Raw genomic sequence first — 21,907 nt, 5'->3', positions numbered from 1 at the left:
GAATGTGTGTGTTTATATTTTCCTGATCGACTTTGGATTGTTTTATTATTTTGCTGTAACCTTGTGTTGAGTGCCCAACTCATTTGCTTCATTATTTTCCACTTCTAAGAGGCATTTCTGTAAATTTTCCTCTGTGTGCCACACTATATGAACTCCAGAAGTTTCTGGATGGAACGTCTTGATCACAACTCAGTTTTAGTTTTGTTTTCCTGCTCAGCGCTGGCTTTATTTGGATGCCCAAACATAGCACTCTTGCCCCTTCTTTGTTACTGACTTTGGGCTTCATTACATTGTGTAGAAAAAGCATTCGGAAGAATTTCAATCTTAAAAAATGGCATTAAGAATTTTTAAAACCTCAAATGTCAATTTTTGGGTGTTTCAAAAACAGATGATAGAATCTATGTTACCTGTAGAGTGTAGTAACATACATGAAGCAATACACACCACTGTATGCATGCATAGCCATGTGCTGGCATCTGTTGCAACTGATTCTAGGATCCCTTGGTGGTACCTAAGTTGGATGCTGGCCATTTATGCCTCCGTTATGCCCACGACTGGAGCAAGTGGGCATGGCAGGAACTGTGATCCTGTGACACTGCTCAGGACAGTGAGCGGTGCTGCTGGGCACATCACTGCTCTGCAGCCAACAGAGGGTTCAGAATGATGGCCAGGACTGCCTAATGGCTATAGTGGGGCTGATGAGGGCAGAGGATGGAGGGAGAGTGGCTCACTTACAGGAAAGGATACTAAGTTTAGTTGGGAACATGGGACCTCCACAGAGATGCTCAGGAGACAGGTGGGCACATCCAGTTACGTTTTGCAAATGAAGCTCGAGGGACTTGGTACTGAGTGAGAGGTGGTGGAGGTGGTGATGAGAACCTGAGATTACTCAGTTCAAACCATGGAAGCATGTCAGGGAAGAATCCTGCCAAGGCCAAGGTGAATACAGTAGAAAGGTCCCTCCAGTCTTGAAGTATCGCTTTGACTATACAAGACATTCTAGTTCACGTGTAATGAGGATTCCGGCAGTTTCTACAAGGGTTTCACACAAGTAGCTCATAGGGAATTCTGGCTGGCTCAATGGATGGGGTGAGTCTCATAGCCTCTTTTTCTCAGTTGCTTGATACAATTAGACCATTCACCCTGTTCCGGCGCTCTGTGTTTCCTCTCTTCTGGATTAGACCTGTTTGCTGGGGAAACAATCCGCTTCTCAGGCTTTAATTATGTGTACATTGATCTATGACTTTACTTCCCTAACTACTTTCCCACAGTCGACAGTTTTTTACGTCCTGGAGCTGCAGCAGTGTGCAGGATGCCAGAGCACAAGTTAATTCATGGAGAACAAAGAACATGTCTATTATTCCAGTGGAGGGAGAGGCAGGACCGACAGCCACAGCCAGAAAGACACGTGGCCTCAGCACCTATCTGACTTTGTATTTATTTTTCTGCTAGCTCTGTTGGTCTTCTCCCTTTTTATTAAACTGTAGATCTCTTTAGCACATTGAAAAGTAAAGAGCAGATCTCTTCTCCCTGAGAAGAGATACATACATGCACATGGACACACATGGGACATGTGCCACTGGGAACAGCTTTTTAGAATATCAGGTGTGGTCCCAAGAGACTAAGGGTAATCTATGTGGTGAGCAACGCATTTGAACTTTGATGCATTTAATTAAGGTAACTTCCTTACTCAGCTCCAGATGTGAAGATGCGATCTAATTTGTGTGTGTGTGTGTGTGTGTGTGTGTGTGTGTGCCTAAAAGAACATGTCCTTTCGCACAGGCTTGTCACCGGGATGGAACGTGGCTGCCAATCAGCAACATGCTGAAATCTTTATCTCCCAGTGGGAGAAGAGCAATGGCAGGGACAAAGTCACCCCCTCCTGGCCCCCTCCTTGCTCTTGATGAAGTTTGGCTTATTGGTGACGAAGGCCTACATCACAGATGAGATGTGGCAGGGAACAGAGGAAGGTGGGAAGGGAAAGGGTGGAGGGAAGAGCCCTGGGTGATGTCCGATTGCTAGGTGTCCTAGCAATGAATGAGGACTTGGTCTCCTAGAAAGACCAGCGATCTTTCTAGGCCTGCATGATCCAGGCCCCTTTAGCTAGTTAACTGGTAAGTGTTAAGGGGACCACTTGGTATCTCCTTACCAGTCTGTGGTGGTTAATTTTATGTCTCTGCTTGGATTGAGGATGCCCAGATAGCAGGTAAAACATTTTTTTGGGGGGGTCATCTGTGAGGGTCTACCTAGAAAAGACTAGACTCAAATCAGTAAAGAAGGTGGACTCTTGTCATTGTTGGGGGGGGGGCATCCAGTTGCTTAGGACCTGAATAGAATGGAAAGGGCAGGGGAGGGCCAGCTCTTTTTGTGGCTGTTTATATATATCTTCTCTCGTCCTCTTACATCCACATGTCCAGTTCACAGGCTTTCAGACTGACCTGGACTCCACTGACACTCAGGTCTTCAGATTTAAGCTGAGTCACTCCATCAGCTTTCCCGAGCCTGTAGTTTGCAGATGGCCGCCCTGCAACTCTCAGTCTCTAGACTCTTCTGAGCCAATTCCCATGATGAATGTCTGTCCCTATCGTTATATATATATATATATATATACATATATATATATATGTTATTATTATTAGCATGGTTCTCTGGAGACCTGACTCTGAAGGCAGCAATATCCCTACAAATGAACCTGAGGAGTCCTGTCATGGAATCCTGCTGTGAAAGAGCCCTGAGTCGTATTGAGTGTGTGTGGATTTTTGCCACAGATTTCTTGTTAGGAGGCGGCTTAAGTAGCCTCTGCTTGACCATATCCAGGAAAGGGAAATGCTCCCTCTTAAAGGTGAGTCCAGCCCAGTACTTGCGAATTCAGGATGCCTCTTGAAAAGGTCTTCTTATACCACTTTAGCACATTTCTCTTGTATGGGTATTTCTAACTTTGGGGATCTTTCATTCTAGTGCCCCATAGAACAACCACAAAGGACGTGAAATGTCCCCTTACTAAAGGTTTTCTCTTAGCTTCTGCGGCTCAAAAGCATCCCTGTTCTCAGGGACAGAACAGAAGAAAAATCAGAAATGCAGGCCCCTGAGGGCCACATCCTTTTATGAGTGTTTTAAGTGGCGAGGGAACTACCCAGCCTTGAAGAGGTGCTCTGAATGCTTCTCCAAAGCCAGTAACCAGTGCCGTGAGACTTGTGGTCATTTCTTGTCTCAGAGTCACCTGTGGGGGCTTCCTCTTTCATTAGTGGCAACTGAGGTCCTACTCTCTGTTTCCTGCTCTCCACCTGGTGACCCCTATAGGTCAAGGGTGAGAGCCCCCTCATGGCTGGCCATGCTCTGTGCAGTATCTGCTGAGCCTTCTATCTACCTTGACCTGATGGCAGGTAACCTATTTGATGGCTGGGGTGCTCATTTTACCTGGCTGAGGGGGCCAGGTCTAAACTTACCCAACTTGAGAGAGAACACAGATAAGAAAGGAACCACAAGACAGCCATGCTGAGTGACAGAGAAACAGAGCTAAGTGGCCTTGGAATTGAAAAGAAGAATGATGTGGTACATTGCCTGTGGTCCAGGATGAGTCAGCATGGCTGTGGACATTTTTGCACAGGCATCTGTCTTATCAAGCAGCGTGCACCAGTCTTCACTAGCACACAAAGGAATATGCTCAAGCTTCCTTGGAGGAGTCATTCCTACAAGTGCTGCAAATTCTGCTATGTACTAGGTGGGGCTTCCCAAGCTAGCCTCGATCCTGTGCTCTGAATAGGTGAGGGATAGGCAGAGCTAGAACCACACATTAAAAGGCTATTTGTGGGCTTTGGAAATCATAAATATGGACATCTAATCTTGGGCTGTTGGGTGCTACTATAAAAGAATACCATAGACTGGGTAATTTATAAAAGAACAGATTTATTTTGCACAGTTCAGGAATCTACAAGGTCCAAGGTTCAGAGCTCACAATGGGCAAGAGCCTTTTTGGTGTGTAAATGGTGGAAAGCAGAAGGGCAAGACAGAATGCGTATGAAAGAGAGAGAGCAAGAGAGCAAAAAAGATGTATGTGTGTGTGTGTGTGTGTGTGTGTGTGAAGATCCGGTTTCTAGGAGGAGTCCTATCCAATAACAGAGGCTCCTGACATAATCCATTCTGAAGGATTCCACTTAAACACTGTTACACTGGGGACACACTCAATCTATAGCGTTAGGGTGGGTCAGGCACAGTGGTTTGGGAAATCCTGAGGAGTTGGCATCAGGGTAGACATCAGAATGGGAAATGGATAATGACAGCGCGGCCTGCACAGTCTGAGGGAAAGAGTTTATTCTAAAATCAAATGCAAGTCACCATGTCTTGTGATCACAAATTCAGGTTACCCCAAAGAACATGTTCCAACATGGTTAACACTTTCACGATTTAAAAAACAAAATAAAACAGTACTTTTCAAAAAATATTAAGACTATTTACTTATTTGTGTGTATATGAATGCTCTGTTTACATGTACACCTGTACGCCAGAAGAGGGCATCAGATCACATTATAAATGGTTGTGAGCCACCAGGTACTTGCTGGGAATTGAACTCAGGACCTCTGGAAGAGCAGACAGTGCTCTTAACTGCTGAGCCATCTCTCCAGCCTCATGATTTTTTTTTTTTATAGTACCAGAACAGAGACAATCATAAACCAAAGCACCTAATAAATATGATGGTGGGAACACCAGATAAGCAGATGGAGAAAACTGCAGAAATCACTGTCTACTCTCATCAAAGCTCCAGCTGGCCATGCAGCCTTGTGGATTGTTTAACTCAGGTGTGGCCCCAGCTGTGGACAAACCAGTGTGAATATCCAGAAATACAGGCAAAACTTAAACTGAAGACCACACAACATACACACACATCTCACACAGAAAATGAAATATTAGATCCCTGCTGTAGAAGTAAATATTAAAGTACTAAAAAGGAAAGAGAGGTTACAGATCCATTGGATGAGGGAGCTCACTGCGTAGAAGTTCTGGGATGGTGGCTTCTTGTCGGCTTTGCAGAGGGATCAGCCTAGCGCATGGACCCAACCCAAGGTATAGACACCTGTATGTTCTGGGGGGGCGTGTGAACAAGCTAGCCTTGTCTTTCTCCTCTAAAAACCTTCAAAAGAAACGAACGGAAAGGATTCCAGATCTCAAGGTGGAGCCAGAATGCCCGTGTGAAATAACAGCCGTTCAGAGCCAGGGCTCTCTGGCCAGCAGAGCCAGGGGCCAGCTGGGAGATGGTGGGCACATTAACTGAGGGTAGCAATTCCTTAGTGTGTCCACAGCAGATTAGAGAAGGAGCCTGTACGTTGCGTTGTTGAGATGTTAGATGAGATGAGTTGATGTGGCAAAAGGTTCTAGTTAAATTCCTGGCCCACGGTAAGTACTTCATATCTAAATTCCTAACGTATATAGTATCTGTTTGTTTGCATCTTTGGCCAGACTGTACAGCAGATGACTTAAGACCAGGCAGCAAATTTGAGGTGGAGCCACAGTTATCACGACGGGCTGCCTAGACCACGAAGCTGATTTATTTCAATCATAACAGCAGCAAATTCCTGTTATTGTAATGAATCACAGCGGTAAGCACCCAGATGCAGGGACTGGGATCCCAGGGCTGGCTGGCCTTGCAGCTACAGTAACACAAAGCAGACTTGCAGTATTCTAACGATGATGCGATTTCTGCAGCAACCCAACCTGCAGCCCGCTCACCCCAAGCAGGCCATAATGAAATCCAGTATTTTTTATGGAATATTTTCCCTGAATGATAAAGATTGCATATGGTTCTTTTTGAGTTGTGCAGCCATTTGGTCCAAAGCAAACATTTGAAAGATTTTTAACTGAGGTTGGCAAACCCAGCCTTATTTCATTCAGCCCGAGAATGTCTAAGCCATCTGCTACAAACTCCGCAATAGAAAACACACGGAGCTGTGCTGCTCAAACTAATTTAATCACTAGATACCGTTTCCTGGATCCGAAGGGGAACATTTCTATTTGCCCACTAGGGCTTTCTGGAAAAAAGGGGCTATGTACTTGCAGTATAGTGTATTAGTTACTTGGAATTTTCAAAAGAAGAAAAAAATAGAACAGGGATTTTGGAAGACAAACGTTGAAGAGATCATCATTTCAATTCTTTGCAGATGATTTTAATGGAAAACTTTTCATTAAAATGTTACAACAGCTTTGACAAAAACTGAGAGACAAGGCCATCATTTTGTAGGATGATAATTGAGTTGTACTGCTTGTACTTTGTTTTGGACACATTTGACAATTAAGTGCTTTTCTTTTTATAATTTATTTACTTTTATTTTTTTTTTTAATGTGCATTGGTATTTTGCCTGTGTGAAGGTGCTGGAGTCTCTGGAACTGGAGTTACAGACAGTTCTGAGTTGCCAAGTGGGTGCTGGGAATTGAACCTGGGTCCTCTGGAAGAGCAGCCAGTGCTCTTAACTGCTGAGCCATCTCCCTAGATCCAATTAAGCACTTTTCTGTTGCATGACACCAGAACTCTGAATGCCCTAATTCCGTGATAGTGGAAAGTCGGGATCCAAATCAGGAGACACACAGAGATGGGCCACTCACCAACTCACACGCACCACACACACAGTAACCCCACTCCTCACCACGCAGACATTTGCAGACCTATCAGCTAGCTGGTCCTAGCAATGGGTTCTGATATAGCCTTAGTCACTGGCATAGACTGACTGTATCTTATCCTAATATTAACTGACAGCTATTTTCTTAGCTTTTGTTTTGCACAAAATGGTTGTCAAGGAAGAATGAGGGTTTTAAAACATGACCTATGCTCGCATTCTAAAGGAGTTTGCGCCATAGATATGCCTGCTAATTTAGCAAGTATAAATTTAAGGCTTTCAGTTTTTTACCTATAAATCTACACATATATTAAGATCAGATGTGAACATTAGCTAACAAGGAGCACATATGAAAAAAAATGGGCCTCTGAGTTGGGAATTTAGAAAATCTTTAGAACCTTGCTAGGTATTTATGAACCCGAAGAAAGGCTCCAGGAAGCAACCGACAAAGGCCCCGCTATTCCCGCTTGATCCCAGATGCAGCTCAGCTCTCCAGGTCCAGTGCCTCCTTCATCACCTGCTCCCTGATCTGATGTTGCCCGCACAGCTCTCCTGCACGCTCAAACCACACCTAGAACTCCATCCAGGATGCCACTCAGAAGGTGTTCTCTGTAACTGTCGCTTTCATTTTCTTCCTCGGTCTGCCTTTTATGTCAGTATCAGGTGTCTAAGTGTAAGAAAGAAAGGAGGGGGCCGAGATTTCTGTTTCCACTGCAGCAATAGCTTCTCCTCTTCTGGAGCTCAATCAGTGCCTCATGTCTCTAGGAAACTGCAGCATCCTGTTCCGATGTTAAGCCAAATCGTTCCAAGTTCAGCATGGGGATTAGTTCACAGGCCCGATAATATTCTTTATCCTCACTCCTTAGTAGGTTTCACATGCGTGCCACTGGCTCTATCAGATTGGCATCGAAGGCTGGGGTTCTGTGCCACGGATCTACCTACCACTCCAGGGCTCAGAGCCTGAGGTCTGCAGCCCATGGCTTGCATGGAGGCAGGGGCCTGATTTCTCACAGTCTAGGACCCAGATCTCTGGCAAACTGGTCCCTGTGCTCTGGGTTAGTACAGATAGGAGGGAATCGAGCAGCAGAGCAGACTCCCTGGCTCATGAGCTCTGAGTTTTCTCTCCACAACGTAAATCCTGTAGCAAGCCTGGGTCTGGAAAATTCTAAGACTTCATCTTAGGATATCTGGCTTTCTCTTTATACTTTGCATCCCACAAGTGGCACTTGTGGTTGAGGATTAAAAATTCGTGTTTGGACCAACAGGTTTATTTATTTAACTCTCCCAATGTAGTTAAGATTCTGAGACTCAAGCTGCAGCCTGACTGAAAAAAACCATTTTTTCAAAAAGAAAATTTTGTCTTATGCACAAAATGCTGTCTAGCAAATCAGCTTTCTAACAGTCTAGCAAATCAGCTTTCTAACAGGTTGCTTTCATACCTTAGCCAAAACAAAGATCTACGTCTCTTCCAGTCTTCCAGAAGCTACAGACCCAAGTGCAAAATTTCTATCCGTTGAACAAGAAGAAAGTCAAATTGTAACATAGGGCCAAACATCAGAATTCAAGCCCTCTGTCCGATGCCGCTGCTCACAGTCCTCAGTCATGGCTAGCAGGGGACCTGCCGCTACTATCGCTCTAGATCAGATAACATCCTCCTTCTTTTTATTTTCTATGGACAAACACAAGCACAAGAACTGTGCACAAGTGTGGCTTTGCACCTTGTCCTTTAGATGCGTAGGAAGCATGAACCAATTTCCGCCACACAGCGGTGATGTGGGACGGTACTGTTGAATTATCACCCACAGGAGACGATGGAGTGAGCTTTAATGCACAAACCTTGTCAAAGGCTTGGGGAATCTTGGCATCGTTTTCAACATGTGATGATTCTTTTACAAGTGAATCTGCTCTTTCGTCTCTTTCTTTCTGCTCACTGATATCTGCTTAACTTTCTTTGTTCTTCTCTGCTCTTCTCTTGCCCACTTGGGAATGGGCAATATTCTTTTTTTCTCATCAATTTACTAAAGTATAAATTTAATGATAACATTAGTATTTTTATGATATATATGCATTTTTATAAACACCTTCCCATTCATTATATGCATGCGTCTTACATTCTAAAACCCACGACTCTCCTCAAACTGTGTATTTTTCTCTCATGATCATTTTCCTTTTGTTTTTTTTCTGGGATGTGCCTGGGAAGCCTGTGAGAACTCCTCTGACCCTTGTAATGGAATAGCTTTCAGGGGATATGTTTGACCGTATCTAAGTCAAGTTAGGCTGTTGCCTTTAGTGTTAAAGTTTTGATTCCTAGATAGTGTTGTGCTTTTAGAGTTAGCCTGTGCTGTGGGAACTACTAAACATATGAGGTAGAAGAAACAGCGTGAGTATCTTCTTGTCTTTCTCCCAGCTTCAGTCATTGCCAAAACTTGGCTGTTTTTATTTCACGTAGTCCTTATTTTTCCTCTGGAGTATTTTGGATTTCTAGAGTCCATATTTTACCCATAATCCATCAATATGTGTAGCTAAGAGAAAAGGATTAAAAAGCCCTATCATAGTATTTTCACACCTCATCCAACAACTGTTAACACTAAGCAGACACATCGCGTTAAAACTGTTCTTTTGTGGGTGACAGGTGGGATGCAGACAAGGTCTTTATCACACATTTACTCGAGGAAACTGGGTTATGCATCCTTGTCCTGCAGGGACATTTAACTGACTGATCTCTTAGTGAAGTGTTTTTATCTTCCACACTTCCTGAAAACGGGTAGTCGTATCTAAGCCTTGATTAAATTCAGGTTCTTTTTTCTGACAGGAACATGTTATGTCTCTGCTAGGCACTTCCTGTTACATTACACTGGGAAGCAATAGTGTCTGGCCCTGTCTCTTTTAATGCTGATAAGGCTGGTGAGTGAGCAGGCTTGGACCCAGAAGCCCTTGTGTTTCTCTTGGTGCTCTCCCCTGGGATACAGAGCGTGGTGGTCAGAAGCCCTGGGTCGGAGTCCAGTGTGGGCTCAGTGCCCAGGCTGGGTTGCTTTTCAGGCTGACTCATCTTGCTCTGTGTGTGGGACATCTGGGCCGAGAGCAGGGAAGGCAGGCATTGGTACGGCCTGGAAGAGTAGTAGCTGTGATTGACTGGTATGGGTTTCAAGCAGATGGAATTTGTTTACATGACCTTCAAGGTCTGCCCAAGTCTGATGTTTGAGGGTGAGTAATCACAGAGCCCTCTCCTGGGCTAGTAGGTGAATTAAGGCTGAGTGTGTGAGTAGAGGTGCTCATCATTCCACTTAATAGCTCGAGAGACATGACAACACTGCCAGGTTTGGGTCCTGTGGGCAGAGCTGAGAGGTCTGCAAATTCACGTTCACTTTTTAAGTCCCGGTTCATTATGGCTTGCCAAGTGTGTCACTGAGATGAAGACGGATTATAATGACTACATTTTGGTAATTCACTTACTTTGCTGAAGTCAGTGCTCAATTGTGTTACAGCTGAGGCTCCATCTGGTTCCAATCAGTGGTGAAGGGAGATCCATGTCTGGACAGAGGGCTGGGTCTCAGTCTGTGCAGGGAAGCTGCCTGGAGAGCTGCCGCTGAACAATTACCAGCCTAGAGTGGGGAGTGGACGTGCAGACCACCAGGTGGGCCTGCTCAGGTCCAGCTCAGCCTTGCCTCTTCCAAGCAAACACTGTGAACTCCTACTACGTGCCAGGCACGACCCCAGTTTCTGGGGTGCATTGGAGGAGCAATGATTTCTGCTCTTCTGCAACTGCAGAATGCTTCAGCTGAGGATGGGGTGGGCCAGGGGCCAGGCAGCCATCAAGTAATTGATATGATTCACAAATTATAGAGCAAGCCTGAAAGTGATACAAAGAAAGTACAGAGCAGATGAGGACGAATGCAGTGTCCTTGTGTAGGGCGAAGCTGCAGTGGTAGATGGGATGTTCAGGGTAGGCAGGCCAGGATGACTAGACCAGTCAGGACAGTCATTGCTTCTGTGACCTCTTCTGCCCAGTGTGCTCTTTGCTCAGCATGACCTTGGCCTTAAGCGTGTAGCTGGTCTGTTGTCCATGGGTTTGGCATCTGTGGATTTAACCAAATTCTGATAAAAGCCAACTTGAAAAACAAAACAAAACAAAACAAACCTGCGTCTTTATTATATAAAAAAGAGATAGACTTTCTTTCTTATTGTTATTCCCTTAATAAATTGCAGTATAGTAAATTATTTATGTAACTTTTGCATTGTATTAGGCGTTGCAAGCCATCTAGAGATGATTAATAGCGTATGGGAAAGTGTGTAGGCTACAAACACACGGTGTCTTACTTTGTATAAGAGACTTCTTCCTTCGTAGTGTGTCAGTCAGCTTTCCATCACTGTAACAAAATGCCTGAGGCAAGAAACTTAAGGAAGAAAGGTTTGCTTTGGCTCATGGATTCAGAAGTATCAATTTCATTCTATAATTGGTTGCTTTAATTCTGTGGCAAGCAGCATATGATGGCAGTAGCATGTGGAGGAGCAAAAACTATTTACCTCATGGCAAACGGAGAGAGTGAGTCACTTAGGGGTCAAATAATACCCTTAAGGGCACAGCTCCAATGACCTAATTCTCTTCAGTAGGTCCTGCCTCTGTCACAATAGGATGCTGACTAAGCCTTCAGAATATGCTCTTTCTGGGGACACTTACAAAAACCATAGTCTTCAGATTTTGTTATCTGTAAGGGGGGGGGGCTTGGAATTAATTACCCATGAACACCAAGGCACAGATGTTGAGCTCACAAGATCAAGCACACCTGAACATAGCTCTCCTGATGCCCAATTCCTGGTGGCCTTACTCTTTTGTTCTCCTGATGATTCTGGTTCCTAAGCCCAGGCTCTCCTTCAGGCCATGGTTTTTGCTGTAGTTTTCTCTGGGGCTCCTAGGCTTCCCCATCCTATAAAGGCACCTCCTCTCCTTACTCTGCCCAGTGAGTACTAGATGCCATCCACCTATTGCTCTTCTGAGACAGTGTTGGTGTGTGGGTTAGGTTTTTTTTTTTGTCAACTTGACACAAGCTAGAGTGATTTGGGAAGAAGGAACCACAATTGAGAAATGCCTCCATCAGAATGACCTATGACCTATAGGCAAGTCTGTGGGGGCGTTTCTTGATTAATGCCCGTCTATCCTAGTTATCATTATTGTCACCACCATCACCACCACCTCTTCCTTCTCCTCCTCTTCCTTTTCTTCTTCCACCCCATGTCCCTCCTTTCTCCTCCTCTTCCTTAATTATCATCTTTCTCATCTCATCTGCTTGTCTAAGCTCAGGCCGTCTGTGGGCTTGGCGGGCGAGCACCCCTTTACCTGGTCTGATAGACTGGGTTGGAATTTCTTTGCTACATGAAGACCACTGTGTGCAGGGCCTTGGTTAGCCCAACTTTCTCTCCTTAGAAAGAGAATTTTCCTCAGATGAATCATGCCTAACATGCTCACTGGAGCCAGAGACTTTTGGCTCCCAGGCTGTTTACTGCAGCACTGACTTCATCCCATAAGTGTTCTTAGGAAATGACAAGGGTCAGAATTGTCATTGTTTACGCTTTAAAAAGCTGGAGACCTGGAACTAAGCCGGGGCTGGGTAGAAGGGTGTTCCTACCCATGGGGCTGCTCGGTGTCACACAGATCAACAACTCCTGGAGTCCTGAAGCAACCTGCCTCTGCCATGGAGGCCTGGCTGCCTATGTATCAGATAAGACACTTCCCCTTGGCTTGTCTGGGAAGCTCTCATTGCTGTCCAACAGGGCCAAACTGCTCATTTCCACTTACAGGTGTGGGCTGCAGATGTAGCCTGTATGTAGGAAAGTCTTGTCCCAGTTTTGAAAATCTGGCTCATTCTGGTACAGTCCAGTGTTGTTCTCAGGCTTCTAAACATGAACTTTTCCAACACAGTGTGGTTGGATGGACTGACACAGATTTTTAGTGTTTGACTTTAAATCTTTAAGACCAAGAATGACAATAATAGCATCTATCGGCAACTTGGTTGGAGTCACTTGACAAAATGGATTAAGAGCCTGCAGGGCCAGAGAGAACCATGGATCTCACATACTCCCTCATCTCCTGTGCACAGACGGAGGGCCGGAGGCTAGAGCAGGCACGGATCGGTTCCTATGTCCACCCTTCAGGGTTGGCTTCGACCTCGTCCTTCCATCCTTGCTCTGATGACCAGATGCCCATGGCACACGGTTGCTTGCTCCAGGGTCTGACTGGTACCCAGATGACATCTGTATGTTGATGTCAGGTTGACTCATGTGGCTGGAGCTGTGTCTTGGCATGGAGCTGGTATTCATTCACATAGTGACAACTTCCTCTCAGATGGCTTCCTTCCATCACTTTCCAGCAGATCTTGGGGTGGGAGGTGCTCTCAATACAACAAGGCGGACACAGAGAGGCAGAGGAGTGTGGCGGGTGGGGTCCGGGTTTGCATGCTGGCATCCCATGCAGAACCCAGTTCTACCTTAGCAGGCTGTGTGATGTTGTCGCTTGACTCCATGTGTTTCATTCCTGTACATGTCCTGCTTTGTTTCTGACCGTGGATACGGCTCGTTTGTCTCCCACTCTCCTTTCTTACAGTCTCCAGGACATGACGGGCCATGGAGACTGTCCTTCCAACTTATACAGAAGTACCTCCAGAGGCAGCTTCACGGAGCTATGGGAACCTGGATGCTTCTTCATTCTTCAAAAGTCCCTGCAAGTTGCTCCTGCCCAAACTCAACCACTCAAAGGAACAAGGGAGACATGGGGGGAAAAAAGAACACTAGACCATGCTTCTAGACTTAGGGCGTCAAGCTCTGGGAGAGTTAACACTGTGATGGTGGCAGAGTGAAATAAGGAAGACGAAATGCCCATGAGATGTGATCTTATTTTTAATCACAAATGTCTTGTCTGGAGAAATGGATTACATTCAGCACATTGAGAGGTGGGAACAGCTCAACGTCCCAGCATGCTGAGTAACTACTGCAATCCATCTTTTCCTTTCCTCTGTTCCTCTAGCTAAGCTAAAGCTTCCCACAGGAAACATCCTAAGATGAATTCATTCTGGTGACCTAATGTCCACTGTGGGACCATCGTCCGAACTACTGGGTTATATCCTTGTGAGAGCAGCTCACGGTGGGTCCTCAAAGAAGACTGAGGTTACGGATGTGCTAATTAGCCCCATACAGTTTCTTCTGTCCCTGGCTGTGGCGGGCTCCTGAGTGGGACTGACATGGATGTTGAAACTCCTTCTATGATGAAAGTATGGTGGTGGCTGACAGCCATGCACAGGCCACTAAAGTCTCTGGGGACTGAATCGGGGATAACGGAAGAGCAACTGTCTCATGAAGTAGGGGACAATATAATCTCATTAGTTGCAGGAGTGAAGAAGGAGAGGACACTTTAAAACAGGACACAGTCTCGAGCCCATTCCAGATGGAAGTGTTCTTGCTGCATGAGAATGACAACGGAAGGTCAGGACCACAGATTCAGATACAGAGAACCTCATAGTTTGCACTGTGTATCCAGGAATGCAATTTTAAGAGGTGGGCGAGAAGAAGAGAGGGAGGGAGGGAGGGAGGGACAGAAGCCACAGCCAGCAGGGGCACAGGAAGACGGAAAGGCTGTGCTAGGACAATCCTTTTTTTGACACCTGACATGAGCAGTGGCAAAAAACTCTTCAGGAGATCCCTACTGACTCAGTAGCTAGGCAGCTCCAAGGCCCTTTCTGTATGGCTCAGATTAGAAACACAGAGCAGATACCATGGGCCTATATTATACAACTTGGCTTGCAATGTACCTCTAGTTAGAGGAAAATTCTGAGTCAGAACTGCACAGAACTATGCCAGGCAGAAATCTGGTCTAAGCCATACCCTGGAGTGGACTGCATACAAACATGCCCAGGGACCATATGCATGTGTATGTGTGTGTGTGTGTGTGTGTGTGTATTTTTAATAGTATTTGAGACAGGGTCTCTATGTAGCGCTGGCTGTCCTGGAACTTCTTATGTAGACCAGGCTGGCCTTGTATTCACAGAGATCTGCCTACCTTTGCCTCCTAAGTGCTCAGATCCTTTTTTGATGTAGACTTTTATTGCTGTAAATTCTGCTTAGAGTTGCTTTTCCTGTTTTCCTGTATTCCACTGTACCTAATTTTGTTAGTCTTGAGAAATTAAGAACAAAACAACAAGTGAACAATCCTGACGACCCATTTGTCCTTGTAGAGAAAGTTGCCGGGTTCCTGCTGTGCTCAGGTGGGACCACAGATTCTCCATCAACCCACTCATTTTTCTCTCACGTCTACACTTTCTTATTTGATATATCATTAATACTGGCTTTGAATTTACTAGACCTGCCCTGTGCTGCCCTGTTCCTTTATTCCCTAGGTTTCACTGCATTTTTAACTATTTATAGGCTTTCCCAAAGAACAGTTTGTCTTGGAGGTGGGGCTCTTGCCTTAACTCCTTGACAGCTGGGATTATTTTAGGTTTCCTGATTGCATTTCTTTACCCTTTTCTCTTTTCATTTTTCATTTAGCTGGAGGTACCTAATCTCCTCTGTCTTTACTATCCTCTTCCTCTCCCCTTTTCTATTTTGTCTGTTTCCTCAATATCAATTGCAAGCCTTGATCTCTTTATTTCCTTTCCATTCTTACCTTTAGTAGCCAACACCTTACTCTATGTTGTGTTGTCTTCATCCTATGATCTTCCAAAATGACTGGAGTTTAAGGGATGATTGTTTTTAATTTGCTGTTACTATACTTTCATCTGTAAGTTGTTGCTGCTTCTGTAGTTAACTGCTCTATTCTCAGGACAGAGCTGTAGGTTGAGCACAGTTCTATTGCAAACCTGTTCCACCTGAACAGTGCAAATATCCCACTGAAAGATATTAGATGACAACAAACCAGCCAGCCAGCCAACCAACCAACCAACCAGCCAGCCAGCCAGCCAGCCAGCCAGCCAGCCAACCAACCAACCAACCAACCAACCAACCAACCAACCAACCAACCAACCAACCAACAGCCTATGACCTAATCCCAGATGTGAAAGCCCTAGTGCAGAAGCATAAGAACTGTGAAATCATCACTAGTAGGATGAAGAGGCAGCATTCAGAGTGCAAAAAAATATCGCCAGCTATATATATGAAAGATGATTAATATCTAGGATATACAGACAACAACAACATCCGGAACATTACAAAAAACCCGACTCAGTTAATAGATTGGCCCTCGATCTGAAAGCAGAACCCTAAATAGAAAAAATACAAATGACCAATCAACATTTTAAAAACATGTTCAATCTCATTAGTCATCACGGAAGTGGAAATGAAACGTATTGTGAGATTCCATCTAACCTCAGTCAGAATGGCTGCTCCCAAGAAAACATGACAACAAATATTTGTGGTAGGAAACCTTATTCACTGTTGCTGGGAGTGAAAACTATTGTAGCAATCAATGTGGTTTCTCAGAAAGGTAAAAATAGTACTCCACTGTGACCTAATTATATCGTTTTTGCTCATATATGCAAAGGAGAGAGACCAGCACGTCCATATTCACTGTTGCTCTATTTACAGTAGCTAGGACATATTAATCATCATGTCTATTAGCTGATGGATGTGGTACATATATAAAATGAAAAGTAATGGAACTGGAAAATATTATTATACTCTATTAACCAAGCCCCAGGAAGAAAAATGCATGTGCTCTGTCATATGTGGATCTTAGCTTTGAAATGTTAGATTCCTCTGCTTATGTTAGAGTAGCTGTCATTAAGGCTAGGGAGCAAGAAAGAGCCACAAAGCCAGCGTGGTGGCACATACTGTTGATCCCACTACTCAGGAAGGCAGAGGCAGGTAGATTGTTGTGAGTTTGAGGCCAGCCTGGCCTACAAACCCAGTCCAGGTCAGCCAAGGCTACACAGAAAAACCGTGTCTCCAAAAACCCAAACTGAAACAACCAAAACAGACAAACAAAAAAACAAACAAACAAACAAAAAACAAAACAAAACAAAAAAAGAAAAAGAAAAAGAACCTCAAGGAAAGGGAGGAGGATCTTTGTGGTTAGATTGGTAAAATAAATGTGATATGAAAGTAGAGAGGGGGAGTAGTAAGGGGTGAAAAAGTTTAAATGGGGATGGGGTGAGTGGGAAATGTTTGAGATTGTGGGGTCAATCAAAACAAAAGATACGAAAAAAATCACACAGAAACTTAGTACTTTATAAACTAACTAACATATACTTTATAAAGTAAAGAAAAAAAAGAGCTTGAGTGGATATACTCTGTATGGGTGGATAATGATGTCTTCAGATGCCACATGTTATTAAACAAAAATCCTAGTGCCAAATGTAGAGCAGTTTCCCGTGAGCTTTTTACATGGCTCTCTGTTGCCCACGAGAGCTTTTTCTGTGAGTAACACCTGTCTCAGTCACTGTTCTATTGCTGTGAAAAGACACCGTGACCTTGGCAACTCTCATGAAGGAAAACATTTAACTGGGGACCTGCTTACAGTTCCAGAGGTTTAGTCCATTATCATCATGGTGGAAGCATGGTGGCTTGCATGATGCTGAAGCAGTATCTGAGAGCTTTACATTCTGATTGACCCTAGCATGGGCTTTTGAAACCTCAAAACTCCCCCCTACCCCCTCCAGACACACTTCACCTAACAAGGCCACACCCATTCCAACAAGGCCGTACCTCCTAGTCCTCCTAATCCTTTCAAACAGTTCTACTCTCTGGTGACTAATCATTCAAACACATGAGACCATGGGGACTATTCTCATTCAAACCACCATGGCACCATATGCTTTGATTTAGTCATGAAGCTGGAACTGAGCTGGAGACTTCCTACCTTCTGACTAACATCCATAGTGCTGGAAGGTGTTTGAAGGCTGCTGGGGAGGAAAGGGCATCGCTGGCCCCACTTCACTGTGTCCATTCTATGTTACAATACCGGTCTACAAAGAAAGATATGTCGATTGGTGCCATGGTGGATGATGTGTACGAGAGTGTGGCTATTTGGGGGATAACTAACAGATTGCGGATTGAATTTGAAGTCCGCATGGGAGAGAACACATTCCTGTTACTGCAGAACTGGCCAAGAACCTATGGCTTGGGAAGGGGTTTGCAGGCTTTAGGGGAAATGTTACTATTGACATTTTCCCAAATATACATACATGTTGCCAAACTGCCTCATACCCAGAGACTTTGGCTGCTCTCAGCCTGGAGTAGAGGTTGCTGTTTTTCACGGCGGGCAGGGGTCAATGCAGTGACATAATCGGTCATTGCTAAGAGTAAGTGACTGTGGAGCAGTCAGCTTTGAGTGGGACATATGTGTTTCACCTCCTCCGAAGTCTGATGAACGTCATGGAAGAGGAGGAATAAAGACTATAAGAACCAGATGACAGGGAGGGGTTCTGGGAAAAGCTGTCTCCTGGATCTGACCTAGCCATTGCAACCACATCCACACAGCAGCTATGGCTTCCCATATGGGATCTGCAATAAAAACGTGGAAGTTGGAGCAGATACTAGTTGGGATGCTGAAGAAAATCAGCCAGTGTGGGAGAGAGACAAGAGAGGGTAATACATTGCTTACATGGATGAGACTGTCAAAAATTAAAAATTGTATGGGGACAAAGAGACACTCTTAAAGTACTGCCTGTGGGAATGTGAGTGAGTCCAGCCTCCATAGACATCAGCATGTGAGTTTTTCCAGACTAAAAATAGGCCTTCCATATAAGTAAGCTATTCCACTTTTTGTAATTTAACTCAGAGACTCCTCTAGGTCACCATATCACAGAGATATTTGCACATCAATGTCTATTAAGTCCCTATTCAAAGTAGTGAGTTATTGAACTGATCTCAGTGTCTGACAACAGAAGGAGATAAAGAAAATGTAATTTATAGACCGTTTCGGTTAGTTTTCCATTGCTGTGATAAAAATATCATGACCAAGGCTGCTTAGAGCAGGAAGGGGTTATTTGGCCTTTGGCTCCAGAGGCAACTGCCTGTCAATAGGGGAGGAACATAACAGCAGGCAGGCTGAGAAGTCACATCTTAAATGGCAAGCACGAGGCAGAGAAATCACCTGGTAGTGGGACTCTTTGGCTCCTCAAAGTCCGTCTCCAGGGATATACTTCCTCCAGTATGTCCTCTGGCATGTCCTACACCCACCACGAACTGGGAACCAAATATTCAAATGCCCCTGACTACGGGCACATCTCCTTCAATTTATGTTCATTATGTCCTTTGTAAGAAAATGGAGAAACTGGTGACAGTCATGTTAAGCAAATTAAGTCAGTCTCAGAGAGACAACAGCACATGTTTTCTCTTATTTGTGGTTTTTAGTATTACAGATAGATAATATGAAAGTAAAAGGGAAATTACCTAGGAAACAAAAAAGTCTAATGAGGAAAAGAGAGGGAGATAGAGGAGACTGGAAGGGTTGGGGAAAAAACATGTTCCAAGTACATTAAGTCTTACATAAAATGACCTTATATAGCAGCTTTAACTGATAAAAATAAAAATAATAAATAAAATATCAAATATAGGACTGTGAGCTCAGAAGAAAAAGAATTTTAAGTAAAGGAATAGGTAACATTTAGTACAATCATAGAAGGAATGTCTCAGATTTAGAAAAAGACTTTGTATCTTTTTTTTCCCAAATTCACACAAACTTAGACATTTCTGGGTAGAGAATCTCTTTCTTGAGAAAATGTGCATACACAGACAGGTCTTCCATAAAAAAAAATCACAAAGAAACATCAGAATTAAGTAATATTATAGATCAAATCAAGTTAGCATGTATCTGCAGAATAGTCCACCCAACACTGTAGGACACATATTTTTCTTAGCCATAAAATTTCTCTGAAATAGAATAAGGATGTCTTAAAATTCCTGGAACTTAAAAAAAAAGTCAATATGTAGCAAATCAGAACCTATGGAATGCAATTTAAGAGCAGGGTTCTAGTTCTAAGTGCCTACATTAAAAAAATTAAAGAAATCTTAAATAAATAATCTAATAATATGCCTCAAGTCTTAGAAAAACATAAACAAGCCAAACCTCAAGTCAGTTGATGGAAAGACATAGTAAAATCAATAAAGAAATTAATTAAATTCAAACAAAAATAAATAAATGAAAATAATGATAAGCTGGATTTTTTGAAAAGATAAGCAAGATTAAGAAATTAAACTAAAAAAAAAAGAAATTGAACTAAAACCAGCCAAAATAGTGACAGAAATTAATACAATTAGAGATAAAAGAAGGTATTTACAATAAATACCAATGAAATTTGAAGGGTTATTAAGGCATACTTAGAAAATATATATTTCTTTTTTTATCTAATTTTTATTTTATGTGCACTAGTGTGAAGGTGTCAGATCCCTTGGAATTTGTGTTACAGACAGTTGTGAGCTGCCATGTGGGTACTGGGAATTGAACCTGGGTCCTTTGGAAGAGCGGACAGTGCTCTTAACCACTGAGCCATCTCTCCAGCCCAGAAAATATATATTTCAACAAATTGGAAAACCTACATGAAGTGCATAAATTACTAGATATACACATGGCTGACCAGCATTAAACCAAGAACATGTGAACAACTTAAATAGATATATAATTGATGAGCTGAAACAATAATGAAGTCTCCTCATGACAAAAACAAAACAAAACAAAACAAAACAAAAACACCCCAGGCCAGATGAATTCACTGCAGAACTATACTAAACCTTCAGAAAGGAACACTAATATTCTTCAAATATCCCATCAAATAGAAAGCAAAGAACCAGGTGCTGGAGAGGTGGCTCAGTGGGTTCAAGCACTGGCTGCTCTTCCAAATGACTCCAGTCCAAATCCCAGCACCCACATGGCCACTCACAACTGTCTGTGACTCCAATTCCAGGGAATCAGACACCCTCACATAGACATACATGGAGGTGAAACACAAATGTAAATAAAATGATTAAAAAAAAAAAGAAGGAAAGCAAAGAACCACTAGGAGATTCATTTTATGAAGCCAACCTTAATTACTCTGATAAGGTCAGATAAAAGCAAAACAAAGCAGAAAATTATGAGTCAGTATCAATGATGAATATGGATTTGAAAAATACTCAAAACAAAATAAACAAAACATTTGCAAGCTGAATTCAGCAACTCCCCAAAAGATCTTTCACCATCACCTAGTCTTTATTCCAGGGAACAAAATGACTTAACATCTACAAATCAATGAAAGTTGTGCATCAAATTAATGGAGTCACATGATCATCTCAAAAAACACAGAAATAGTCTTTGACAAAGTCCAATATATTCTGATGGTAAAAATGTCAGAGACAGTAGAATAGAAGGATCATATTTAAACTCAATAAAGATCATATATGGAAAACTTATGGTCAACATCATACCAGATGGAGAAAAACCTCAAAGCATTCCCTCTAGCATTGGTATTTAGACAAGGGTATCCATTTTATCTTCTTTTATTCAATATAGTCCCATTGATATAATGAGAGAAAAATAGATATAAATAAGAAAAAAAGATGTTAAAGTATTTGTAGATTACATGTCACTATGTAAGAGACTCTACAGATACCACCAGAAAGCTCTTAGATCTGATGGTACAAAATCAATGTAAAAATCAGTAACTTTTCTATATGCCAATAATGAGCATGTTAAGAAAGAAATAAGGCCAATAATCCTACTTGTAATGGCTTTAAAAACCATAAAATACATGGGGGCAAACCCAACTAAAGAAGTGGAAAGCCTGTACAATGAAAAATTTAAAACGTAGATAAAAAAGATACAAAAAGGACACCAGAAGGAGGAAGACTGCCCATTTTCATGGATTGGAAAAATTAATGTAGTGGAAACAGATGTAAAGTAATCTACAGATTCAATACAATCCCCATAAGAATTCTGATGTCATTTTTCACAGAACAGGAATAAACAGTAGTAAAATTCATATGGAACCATTAAAAATGCTAGAGTACTGAACAATGCTGTGAGGATACTGCAAAAACAGCGTGGCACCAGCACGAAATAGACACGGCTCGATGAAGGGACCAGAATAAACCCAACAGAGAACAGCCACCTGATATTTGGCAAACAAGCCAAAACAAACATTGGAAAAAGACAGACTCCTTAAAACTAATATTGGGAAATGATATTGATATCCATATGTGTATGAATAAAATCAATCCAAAGGCTGGTGAGATTACTGCGTGATGGGTAGATGTGTTTGAATGCAAGTGGATACAAGCCTGCATTTGATCCCTGCATCCCATAGGAAGCAGAAGAGAATCTCCTCTTGAGAGTTTTCCTG

This window comes from Psammomys obesus, unplaced genomic scaffold (assembly GCF_907164565.1).
Source record: "Psammomys obesus unplaced genomic scaffold, mPsaObe1.curated_primary_1811, whole genome shotgun sequence".
In the NCBI taxonomy this organism is placed as follows: domain Eukaryota; kingdom Metazoa; phylum Chordata; class Mammalia; order Rodentia; family Muridae; genus Psammomys; species Psammomys obesus.
Note: the sequence above shows the minus strand (reverse complement) of the source record.